The sequence below is a fragment of the Solanum verrucosum genome, unplaced genomic scaffold, assembly GCF_900185275.1.
Source record: "Solanum verrucosum unplaced genomic scaffold, falcon-dt-bn FXZP01000055.1, whole genome shotgun sequence".
NCBI classification, from domain to species: Eukaryota; Viridiplantae; Streptophyta; class Magnoliopsida; order Solanales; family Solanaceae; genus Solanum; species Solanum verrucosum.
In genome coordinates, this window is record NW_026020149.1 from 46,747 (window position 1) to 58,657 (window position 11,911).

Here is an 11,911-nt window from a genome sequence, read left to right on the forward strand (position 1 = left end):
GTTATGTGAAGTGAGGAAGAATAAGAAATTAAAGAGGATGTACTATTTCGAGGGACGTGTCACGCGCCACGACAAATATTATAATTCGAGGGACGTGTCGCACACCGCAACAGACATTATGATTCGTGGAACGTGTCGTACGCCGCAACATATTCTATTATCGAGGGACGTATCGCAGGTCGCGACAAATTCTATTATCGAGGGTCGTGTCGTACATTGCAAAGGGTGCATGGACTGATAAGTTCCCCATAGGTCCTTGGACTAAGAGATAACAGGTGTGTATCTCTAGGTCAAACATGCATCACTATGCTTGGCATTGCATTACATAAATCTTTATCATTTGTGAACTTGTGAGTGCCTTTCTATGAAACTTGTGATTGATGAACTTAATCATGTGTGTTGCTAATCTATAATTGTTGGAGTGTTGTAATTGAACTATGTGTTATCTCAACTGTTAGGTTGGGCTGACTTTATGCAGGTTATAGTTGTGGAGGTTCAGTTGGAGTGTAATGAGTACCCGTATTATATTCCCTTAGCTTTGTGTTTAAGAGTTTGCTCGATGAGTACCGTGTGGTTTGGAACTCACTCCTTGCTTCTGCAATTGTGTAGGTTACGAGTCCAGATCTTCGTGATACTCTATATTCTCTTTTCTCCAAGGCTTTCTATGGAGAGTTGTGAGGTAGTTGGTTGTCATCGTAGTGGACCTTCTTACTCCTATTTATGATCTTGTTCTACTTTATAGACGACAACATCATTTGAGACTTGTGTTTTCTTTCAAATCTATTATAATACATTAGAGGCTTGTGCACGTGACAACCAGGTTTTGGGGGTATATTTAAGTTATTATAAATTTTTCGCATTATTTTATAGTATTGAACTTTTATTCTCATTTTACTTCCACATTTATTATATTAGTTGGGTTTTAGGCTGACTTGTCTTGGTGGGATAAGATGAGTGTCATCATATCCATTTTTGGATTGTGAGAAAAATACTATTTCTCAAGCAAATGTTAACCCTTTCGATAAATGTAATCATATCTCAAGTATCAATAAACACGTCTTATAAAAGTAAGTTCACCTCAAATAATTATTTCGGTATCATATCAAGTAAGAGACTTGTCCGATATGAAAATTCAAAACATTAAGTAAATCATTCACTTTATAAACCTTGTATAAATCATGAAAATTATAAAATAGAATTTGTGGTAAGATTACTACTCATAGTACTCATGCCAAAATACCAACCTCGTCACTTTAATTCGTACTAATTTCTTTGGTCAATCTATAATCATATTCATAAAAATTTGTGTTAACCTCTTTGTACGTGTTATTTCATGCTAAGATTAGAATACCTAGCCATTTGGACTTCCTGTTTGTCCACAAATTTGATGATTTAACCCTAATCTCTCTTTTTCCTTCTTTTTTTTTTGTTGCACTTTGCTGCTTTGGCTTTTAGCCAATCCTTTTATTTTCTTTGTAGTCATGGAGGAGAAATGTATTTGTTTGAATGCAGATCAAATGACTATGTTGTTAAGTGCTTCTTTGTCTAGGATTGACTCCTATTTTTAGGAAAAATATATATACATATTACATAATATCACGCTCCAACTTCTATGTATGACTCATACATGACGTTTATAAAAATTTACTAAAAATTAATCGAGTCATACCGACGCTGAAGAGAAGTTGATATAATAGGACAATTACGAAAAGTCTAATTTTTACAAAATAAATTAATCAAAAAATTAGTACAATATAAGTCTTAAAAAATAATTGTTCGAACCGTACCATTAACATATCTTAACTCTATCCCATACTATTACAAATTAGACCACTAGCATTAAAATTAGTAGAAATTACATAAATCTCATAGTGTTAAGAATTAATTACATCACTACTTTTTTCCAAATTACAAAATCCTAAAATTTATAGGATCTCGGATATATGAAACTTGCGGATACATGACTCACGAATTGCGAATGATATATTACTTAATGGGAGGGTTGTATTCGAGAGGGGATAAGATGTATCCGAGAGGGAGGGATGTATCCGAGAGGGGAGAGATGTATCTGAGAGGGGATATGGATGTATCTGAGAGGGGATATGGATGTGTCAGAAAGGGGATTTTTGTAATTTTTTTAAATAATAGAAAATTTTAGAGATTATGGTAAAATAAGATATGTATTTATGTAATCTTTTCTTAAAATTAAACATAAAATTTATGCTTTGATTAGACTGAATGTGAATCATTAGTCCAAGGCGTTAAGGATAAATATATATTTATATATATATGTAAATTATTATACAGCAAATAATTCAATATTCCATGAAAATATTCTTTTTTTAATGTAACAATTCCTTGGAATATAAAAAAGCTTACAAATGCACCTACGACCTCAGATTGACACCTTTTTTTCTTTCTTAAAGGAATTTATATATTCTATTATTAGGTGTATATCTTTCTTTTTTTTGGGTAATTAAGGGATCTTATTAGGTAGCTATCAATTGTAATAATATTCCCTTTTTAAAATATTACAAATGGCATTTACATCACTTTGAACAAAATCATAGATGCAAGCTTTATGAGCTCAAACTAATCAATTTCCTCTGTGAGTTGTAGCGCGGTGACGGGACTGTTTCACCCTCAATTAAAGGCCTCGGGTTCGAGTCTTGATCTTGGATATAGAGAAAATCTTGTTACTCGAATTCATAGATGCAAATAGTAATAACTTTCCCTAACCCAAATCTTACCTCAATTAAAATTACACAAAAAAGTATTTTTTTCTTACCGTTCAAAATTTAAATGAATTCTTAAAAATAGAAAAGAACTATAAAAGTATTATTAGCTAGAAAATAAAAGAGCAAAATAGTCATTTGTCACGTATAAGTTATAACTAAGGGCCCTATATATATGTCATGCATCCTTACTAGTTACTACTACTCCTACTTCTTTCTTCTTCCTTCTCTTCTTTACCCAAAGTGAAATATTAGGGAAAAATCAAGATTTGTTGAGGAGAATGTTGTTTGGTTCGAAATCATTCAATAGAAAAGGTAGTGGTGAATCTAGTCATGGGGTTCAAGGTCGTTAAACCTTATATATGTACGAAAAATAAGTACAATATATGTTTTAGATTTTAAAATGTCTAATTTCTGAACATGTCACAGATTAAATCGTTTGATTAATCAATCTGGTGAGTGATTTCGGGACCAGGCTTCATTCCCCTCAACTCTACGAGTTTTTCATCAATATCGTGACATTCAAACACTAGAATCATACATGTTTTTTGTCTATAATTTTGTATATCTTGTGGATATATTTACCCTTGATTTACAATACTAACTAATATCAAGAAACTCTCTCTTCCTCATTCTCAACTTCAATATTATACATTCATACTTCTTCTTCTTCCTCTACTCCAAAGTAAAATATTAGCGAAACACCAAGATTTTGTTGAGGAGAATGATGTCTGATTCGAAATCATTCTATTGAAAAGTCAGTAGCGGATCCAATCATGGGTTTCATGGTCATTGAACCCTATATATATACGAAAATCAAGTACAAAATATATTTTAGCTAGTACCTACGAGTAGCGTCTAAATTTTGGATCTACCACAGGTAGGATTGATCAATCAATTTAATGAGTGATTTTGGACCAGGCTTCATCCCCCTAACTCTAAGAGTTTTTCATCAATATCGACCCATCAAAAAAACCATAATCAATACATGTTTTAGAATCATTCATTTACAATATTAATCGTGTCATTTTTTTTGTGTGTTAACAGCTAAATCAGGATGATTCAAATCAAATCATTTATTATACTATTTATCATTATGCACTCAATCATCCTTTCCTTAAAAAATAAAATAAAATTCGCTCATGTTATAAAATGAAGATAAGAAACTAAAATTAAGAAGAGTAGAGATAGAAAGACCCAAAGTAATAGTAGTAGTAACTTTCCTTTATTATTGTATGTTTTTCACTTCTTCGTATTCTTTCATATTACAAGAGGAGATATATATATATAGGTTATAAAACTTGGGCACAAAGTATTTTACTTGGACACAAAGTATATTGTGTGGACATCCATTTTACAACACTCCTCCTTGGATGTCCATGTAAAAGAAAAAAATTAGTGAAAGAAAAAGTATAGTAATACGCTTTCTTTGATGCCTCATTAAAAATCTTTATCAAGAAAACCCAGTGGGATAAATTCTGGTTAAGGGAAAAAGAGTGCAGCGCTGCCGATCTTGTAACTCAGCTGCCGATAAAATCTAGCGCGTATTTACTCCCACTGATGAAAACATTACTTAATATCTTGAAGATAACGTATTCCGATCTTGTAACTCAGCTTCTCAAAGGTTGAAGTTGGAAATGTCTTGGTGAATACGAAATGTTGAACATTTGTTTCATCCTCTTTTTGAAGATCATGAGTAAGAAAAAAGAACTTCGATGAAATATATTTTGGTTAGTCTCCTTTGATGTGTCCTTCTCTTAGTTGAGCACATGCAACATTGTCTTCATATAATGTTGTTGGAATATCTCCTTTCAAAGGAAGACCACATATTTTCTGGATATGTTTATAGATCTCATCCAAATATATTTTGACAATTACTCAATTTGTGATCTTGTTGGTTTAGACAAATTTCTCATTTGAATTTTAGTAGCAACAACCAAGCACTGAAAGATAACTTTCACTTGTATAATAATGAAATTGACTGTCTTGTGGAATGATTTGATATGATAGTATTCCGACATGAAAAGAAATAACTTTCTTCATGTCAAACTTCATAATCTCCTGCAATTTCACAGTCAATAAATCTTGACACAATTGATCTAATAATTTATATCGATATTTGATTCACTCTAATATCTCCACTGATAAGAGTGATGTTATATTCTGCATGCATATTAATAAAATTATTTATCACGAATAATAATAGCAGGATACATAAGTGCACCAGTTGCACTATGACATGGTATTTTCTAACCATTTTAATGAGATCAAAATTGATCTTTATGTTATGCAATTTTACAATTATTGGGGTACTATTCAATGGAATCGCTTTACAACCTTTTAAATCCTTCAGGAATTTTCATATAATATTTATATTCTAGCTACATATGATAATAATTCATCATGCATATTAATTCAAGTTTTTCATATATTGTCAGACTGATAGAAACCTCATTGCGTCCACCTTAAGAGAATAAATTTCCATATAATAATGTCAGGACTTTTGCGATTTTTTTTAATTTTTCAATGCACAAGTCGTACTTTATATTTTACGATTTACTTATCGCACAATAATTCATTTGTACCCCACTGACATTATATTTTGATATATGGACAATATAAGCCCAAAACATCACTTTTCCAAGTGAATAAAAATATATTTGAATTGTATTTTCTTTGGCCAATCATTTATTTGTCCACACTGTTTGACATATTTAAAATCAAGATCCTCATTATCATTTATAATTTTGAGCGCTATATTATATTAAAAATATCGTCGATGGTTATTTGATATCGATTCTAATATGACATAACTTGTCGAGCTCTCTTTATTTTTCATCATTTCAGGTACCTGAACCTTTGCCAAGGTTTTATGAATTGTTATGTCATGGTGCTTTTTCTAAAGCACTTGCCTCGTTATTATGACCATCTTAATCATTTGCTCCTCTTTTTTTTCAAGAAGTTTTATCTTTCGAATCAATTTATCTATCACGCTTTCGGCGTGCCATAAATTATGTCCTTCAAGCATCTTTTATTGGAGCATTTATAACTGGATTATAACATATGGTCAGTGAATATGCCTGACAATTGACTTAAATTATATGTTCGACGAGGATCATATCAATGATATGTCATTATGTATAACTTTTTTTTCAGTTGCTTATCATCTCATCCTAATGTTAGAGCATCTAACATTCACCCAACTTTATTTGGGAACTCATCTTTGTGCATTGTGTAGTGGTGGTGCAATTGAATAATATATTTCACATTTAAATTTTATAGATGAGAATGATTTGGTTCCTGACCCTGAACCAATTGTGATAGGAAAATCTTGTTGGCTTGATACGTACAAGTGTTGCTACATTTTAAATAACACATCTAATACTAAATTTATTTTGATAGTTTTGTTCTCATAACCAATGGTTTAGCTATAATTGAAGGCATATAATTTCTGCTTAAACCATTTGGTATAAATCAGCATCATCAATATAATTTTATAATTTGAAATGTGCTATTGATTTAACAATTCGAGCAAATAACCTTTGCAAAAATCAAATTGCAGGTTGATTACAAAGCACATGTGACCATAGTATAGATGCATCTATTAAAATCATATAATAGTAAATGGTCCACATGGTAGGTGAACTGACCCATATTCACCTTTTTATACATTTCAAAATTTCAGGAGATACAATCTCAACCTTAGCTGGTACAACGATAATTTTATCATGAGATCAAACAACACAAGAGAATTCTTGAAGAATTTATTATTTCTTCAATATATAACCACATGAATTCTCATTTATTTTTGTACGATATATATTTGTTAAATTAGGTCTTAGGCCTAACTCACACCCCAAAAGCTAGCTCTAAGGGAGGAGGATTGCCCAAGCCGTATAAGGAGTCCACACATCTCATTAACCACCGATGTGGGACTTTTGTCATTCTTTAACAATATTTGAACCGGGATGGCCGTCAACGGGTCATGCCAACTGATGTTTATTTCAATAAACTTCTACTTTATTTTGCATGTGATTCCATCATCATGCCCATACTTAGTTACCAGAAACAATATGAAAAATAGGTAATCTTTCACATAAATATTTATAATCCACTTTGATTGTAGTAATATGAAGATCTTAAATCATTCCACATTATATATTCAATATTTTTTTCTTTGACTATTTCTTTGAAACATAAAAAGTTTCTTTCGAAACTTACGACAATTCCAAGCTCACCAAAGCACACAATTAACATTGGATACTACCACGTACTTCATAACATTGTTTGTGTGGTAAACATCTCTTTCAAGGAGAAATTTATTTCATTATTCTCATGGTCAAAATCATTACAAGCAAACCAGCTTGTTTCTTGATTTACTTTTGTAATTCGTATCTCCTCCCTTTTTATTTAATATCTGACAAAATATTTTTGGCATACAGAGATACATAACTAATAACATTTTTTTTGTGGCAAAAAATCATTTCCTTCTTTTGCCCTTTCGGTAGTTCATAATAAAACATATCATAATATTTGTGATGTACTAAAAGTACTTGACCAGTGAACATTTATACCAAAATAAATTTCTTTATTTCTCTCTAACCTCCCATAGGAGTGAGTTGTGGTATTTATTAAATCATACTCCCTCCGTTTAAAAAAGAATGACATGCTTTCCTTTTTAGTCAGTTTCAAAAAGAATGACCTCTTTCTCTTTTTGGTAACATTTTAATTTCAGCTTTCCACATAGCATGTTTAAGGCCACAAGATTAAAGGACAATTTTGTACATTTGACATAACTTTAATTTAGAACCACAAGATTCAAAAATCTTCTTTATTTTCTTAAACTCCGTGCCAAGTCAAAGTAGACCATTCTTTGTGAAACGGAGGGAGTATATTAGTATGTCCTTATTTATAATTTTCATCATCTCTTGACACATTCATTTTCAAGAACGGTCCGCTTTTCATGATAGTTATCACAAGTCACATTCTCTACAAGGAATTGACCATAATCATATATACATGCTTCATAATTATTTCTTCCATTAGAAGTTTAATGTCATGCTTTGAAATTTATCATATTCATATGACATATCTTGCAATCACTTTTGAAAGTCAAGTGTATCACCACTTTTTCATCATTTTCTTTGATGGAGGATTTATAAATTTGTCAAATTATTAGGTCGCATAACAAACATGTTTTTAATGACCTTGCAAATCATTTGATGACAAAAATTACCTTCACTCTTTGAAGGACCATTTTGAGAACCCACAATGTTCTTTCTTTTATAATTTTCACTATGATGCATATTATTATTTTGTCCATTCACGTTCATATTCATATGTCCAATCATAAAATAATCTTGTCATCTTTCATACTTTTATTGTATTGCTATCACATTCACTTAAAAGAATGGAGCATATTCAGTGGAACGGACTTCACAATTTTTATTTTAATCAAGAACATATCAATTTGCTCAATCATCATTATATCATCAATATATTGCATTAAGACTTTAACCCAACGTTTTATTCATATAAAGACGTGTTAGGTCAAAATACGAAAGGGCTCGAACCCAAAATGTTATTATCATGATGCATCGAGACTTTAATAGATGTCTTACCCTCGATCAACAATGTCATAGGCCAAACCAACATAATTTTCAGATTTAACATCAAATATCATGGATAAGAAAGGAGAATATAATCATTTAGCATAAATTAAAATATTCACGTAACTTTCCTTTCATGTTTATCCAAAATAAAATAACCATGTAAATCAATTGAGTGAATAATTAAACTCCAAAGAGATTGTGCAGAGATTTACTTTATCAATGGATTAGGAAATATATGCAATCATATTGAGTTCACATATCCGTTAACTTTGTATGTAATACATTTCATAACTTTACATGATAACTTAATTTTTCAATCAAAATATATTAGAATTCACACTCGAGTCCTTAAATATCACCTTGTGATTATATATACGCATAAGTGAATTAATTAGTTTCAAGAAAACATGAAATATAATCATTCTCGTGAGTTCTACTAAAGTTCATGTGAGCTACATTTATAATAATTATTATCCAGATTATAATTTTATATTGAGATGTAGTGCAAAAAGTAGATACCAAACATACTATGAAAATGTATAGGTATTTAACGCACCACAAATAACATAAAAGATTCATAGAATATAATTTTATTTTCAAGGTGATAGAACATGCTTCCATTTACAAAATTTTTGTTTCAATGTTATAATTTACACACATAATTTATTTATTTATTTTACAAAGAACAAAATTTCAAGATGGATCAGAAACTCTCCGTCACAATTACCTAACCCTTTTTATTTATTTTTTAATACTTTACTAATTTCAAATACCTAACTCTACTATGAATTGAAATATGTGTAGAGCATGACCTTCCCTGTAATAAACTATAACATGAAGAATAATTCACAGTATACATGTTAACTGTGATATTTCTTTCAAAGTGTTAATTAAGTAACTTACAATGCCATTTCTTGTTATATATAAGTATCCAGTTTGAAAGTTTGTTGTTCGTATTACAAATAAGATATTGGAGGACAGATAAGTAGAAAATCATCATATCTTAGCTTGTGTATAGAAGAATAGAGTCGTGTTGATAACGTGTTATGAAATGAAGATAAGAAATTGAAATTAAGAAGAGTAGAGATAGAAAGACCCAAAGTAATAATAGTAGTAACTTTCCTTTATTATTGTATGTTTTTCACTTCTCCGTATTCTTTCATATTACAAGAGGTATATATATATATAGGTTATAAAACTTGGGCACAAAGTATTTTACTTGGACACAAAGTATATTGTGTGGACATCCATTTTACAAAAGTCCGGAGCCTAAAGGGAAAAACAAATTTGACAAAAATTCCAAAGGGGCACAAAAAAAAAAATTCTAACCAAAAGGGCAAAATCGCTACTGACGTAGGGATTTTGTTTGATGCCGTTAACAGATCAAAATCGCTAATGATATCAGCGATTTTGTCAAACTTTTTTTTTTCAGAAAATCGCTGCACGTGCAGCGTTTTTGCGATTTTTTTAAAAAAAAATTAAAATCACTGTTATGGCAGTGTTTTTATAAGAACAAATTTATTTTCTTTTTTTGAAAAATCACTGCCTTGATTTTGATAGAATTTTTTTTTCTTTTCATTTTTTTTTTTGAAATTTCTGTCAACTAGTCAACATCTAATTGTAAAAAAAATAAATTAAAATCGCTACCTTGGCAGCGATTTTGGTGGAATTTTTTTTTTGTTTTTTTCAGAAAATCGTTGCCCGTGCAGTGTTTTTGCGATTTTCTTTAAAAAAATAAATTAAAATTGATGCTATTACAGCGTTTATAAAATTAATTTTTTTTTTTTTTTTTGGAAATCGTGCTGTTGCAGCGTTATTATAAATTTCGTGGAATTTTTTTTTCTTTATAAATATCGCTGCCAATTATATTTTTTTAAATCGTATTAAATTTATTTATTTCACTAACAAGCAGCGAAATTTCCTTCCAAATTTCTTTTTTTAATTGTTCAAACATTCACATGTCATATTAAAAAAAAATCCAACTCACATGCATGCCTAAAAAATAGAAAAAGTTCACGTGTTTCATTTCAAATTTTCTTATAAATTGGTTGAAAACGTAGAAGATTCGGACAACTCAGAAGAATAATTTTTATGTATCTTTATTTGAAAGGCTAAAGATTTTTATGTAATAAATCAGATTTTTATGTGTGTTGAAATTTATTGTTTCGTGTAAATTTAAACAAAGAGTTTGAAATTTATTGTTATTGCTGTGAGATTCTCCTCTTTATTTTCAACATTTGCAGGATGTTTCTTTTCCTTTAAGTTATGTCAAATTAATACTTTTTATGTTAGGTCAAATCCATACTTTTTAAGTTAGGTCAAATCAATTATATAATTATAATATAAATGTAGTGTACTTACAAAATATCAAATTATCTTTTTAACTTTTTAACTCACTTGAAAGATTAATTTAATCAATATATTTAAAATGCAACAAGGCAGATTAAATTCATGTCAACAAGTATTTAAAAACGATATATTATAATATTAATAACAAGATAGAAAAATTACATTCATCTTAAAAACATAGACAATATTTTTAAAATCGAGTAGGACATCGTGCCTTTGTGTGACTTGTTTCCTTACAAACACTGCATTTTCTGGCCATGCAAGTCGGAGCTATATCCATATCATTCTTAAGTCGGCTTCTTACTTGCATACCACATGTCCGCAAATACTCAGTATTTGCAATTAAATTAAAGGGAGTTGGCGGCCAATACATTTCATCACCCACTGGGGTAAATGTCTCAGTGTATGTTTGTTTGTAATATTTTGTACTGTAGAATTTACTTACATATGACTTTGGCTCGATTCCGCGAAATCCACAAAAATTAATGGCATGCGAGCAAGGCATATGATAATTTCTCCATTTTCCACAAGAACATTTCTTACCTTTTGCAGTAACCTTGTGGACATTTCCACCTTTACCATCATGAACAAAAGTAAGAATTTCAAATGCTTCATCACCAGTGTTGTAAGTCATCATATTTGTGTGCCCTTGAGCTTTTTGATAATAATCATTAATTTTTTTATCTATTGCAAGAGGCCACGACATATTATTTTAAAGTAATGCGATTGCAAAGTTGTTTCTTTCGACAAAACAATCAACAAGAGTTTTGAACGTCATTCGAACCATGACAGTCACAGGATGCCCTGAGCCTTTTTCAATAAACTATTATATGACTCAGACACATTTGTCGTCATGGCACCCCATCTACGATCACCATCCTTATACATTGTCCATTTTTTCAAAGGAAATTCATTTAACCATTCATATGCTGCAGGAGACAATATTTTAATTTGTTGCATCTGTTGCACAAACTTTTTCTTCTGGTGCTCTGTAGCAGCTAACCACATTAATTTCTCGAGTTCACTATTAACAATTTTTTATTAAAATTTGCTTTTAAGTGTCGAACACAAAATCTATGATTTGTGTTGGGTGGACTCAACCAATCATAAGATTGAATACATTGCAAGATTCTTTGATAACAGTCAGAAATGAGACTAATTACTTGTCGTTCACAAACAACATGTGTCCATAATAACTTGAGAAATCACGACCAA

General features: G+C 30.4%; 1 pseudogene; it reads right to left on the reverse strand.

The window, feature by feature from the left end:
• Positions 1-10,886: 10,886 nt before the first annotated feature.
• On the reverse strand, positions 10,887-11,704 carry LOC125828040 (uncharacterized; annotated as a pseudogene).
• Positions 11,705-11,911: the final 207 nt, after the last annotated feature.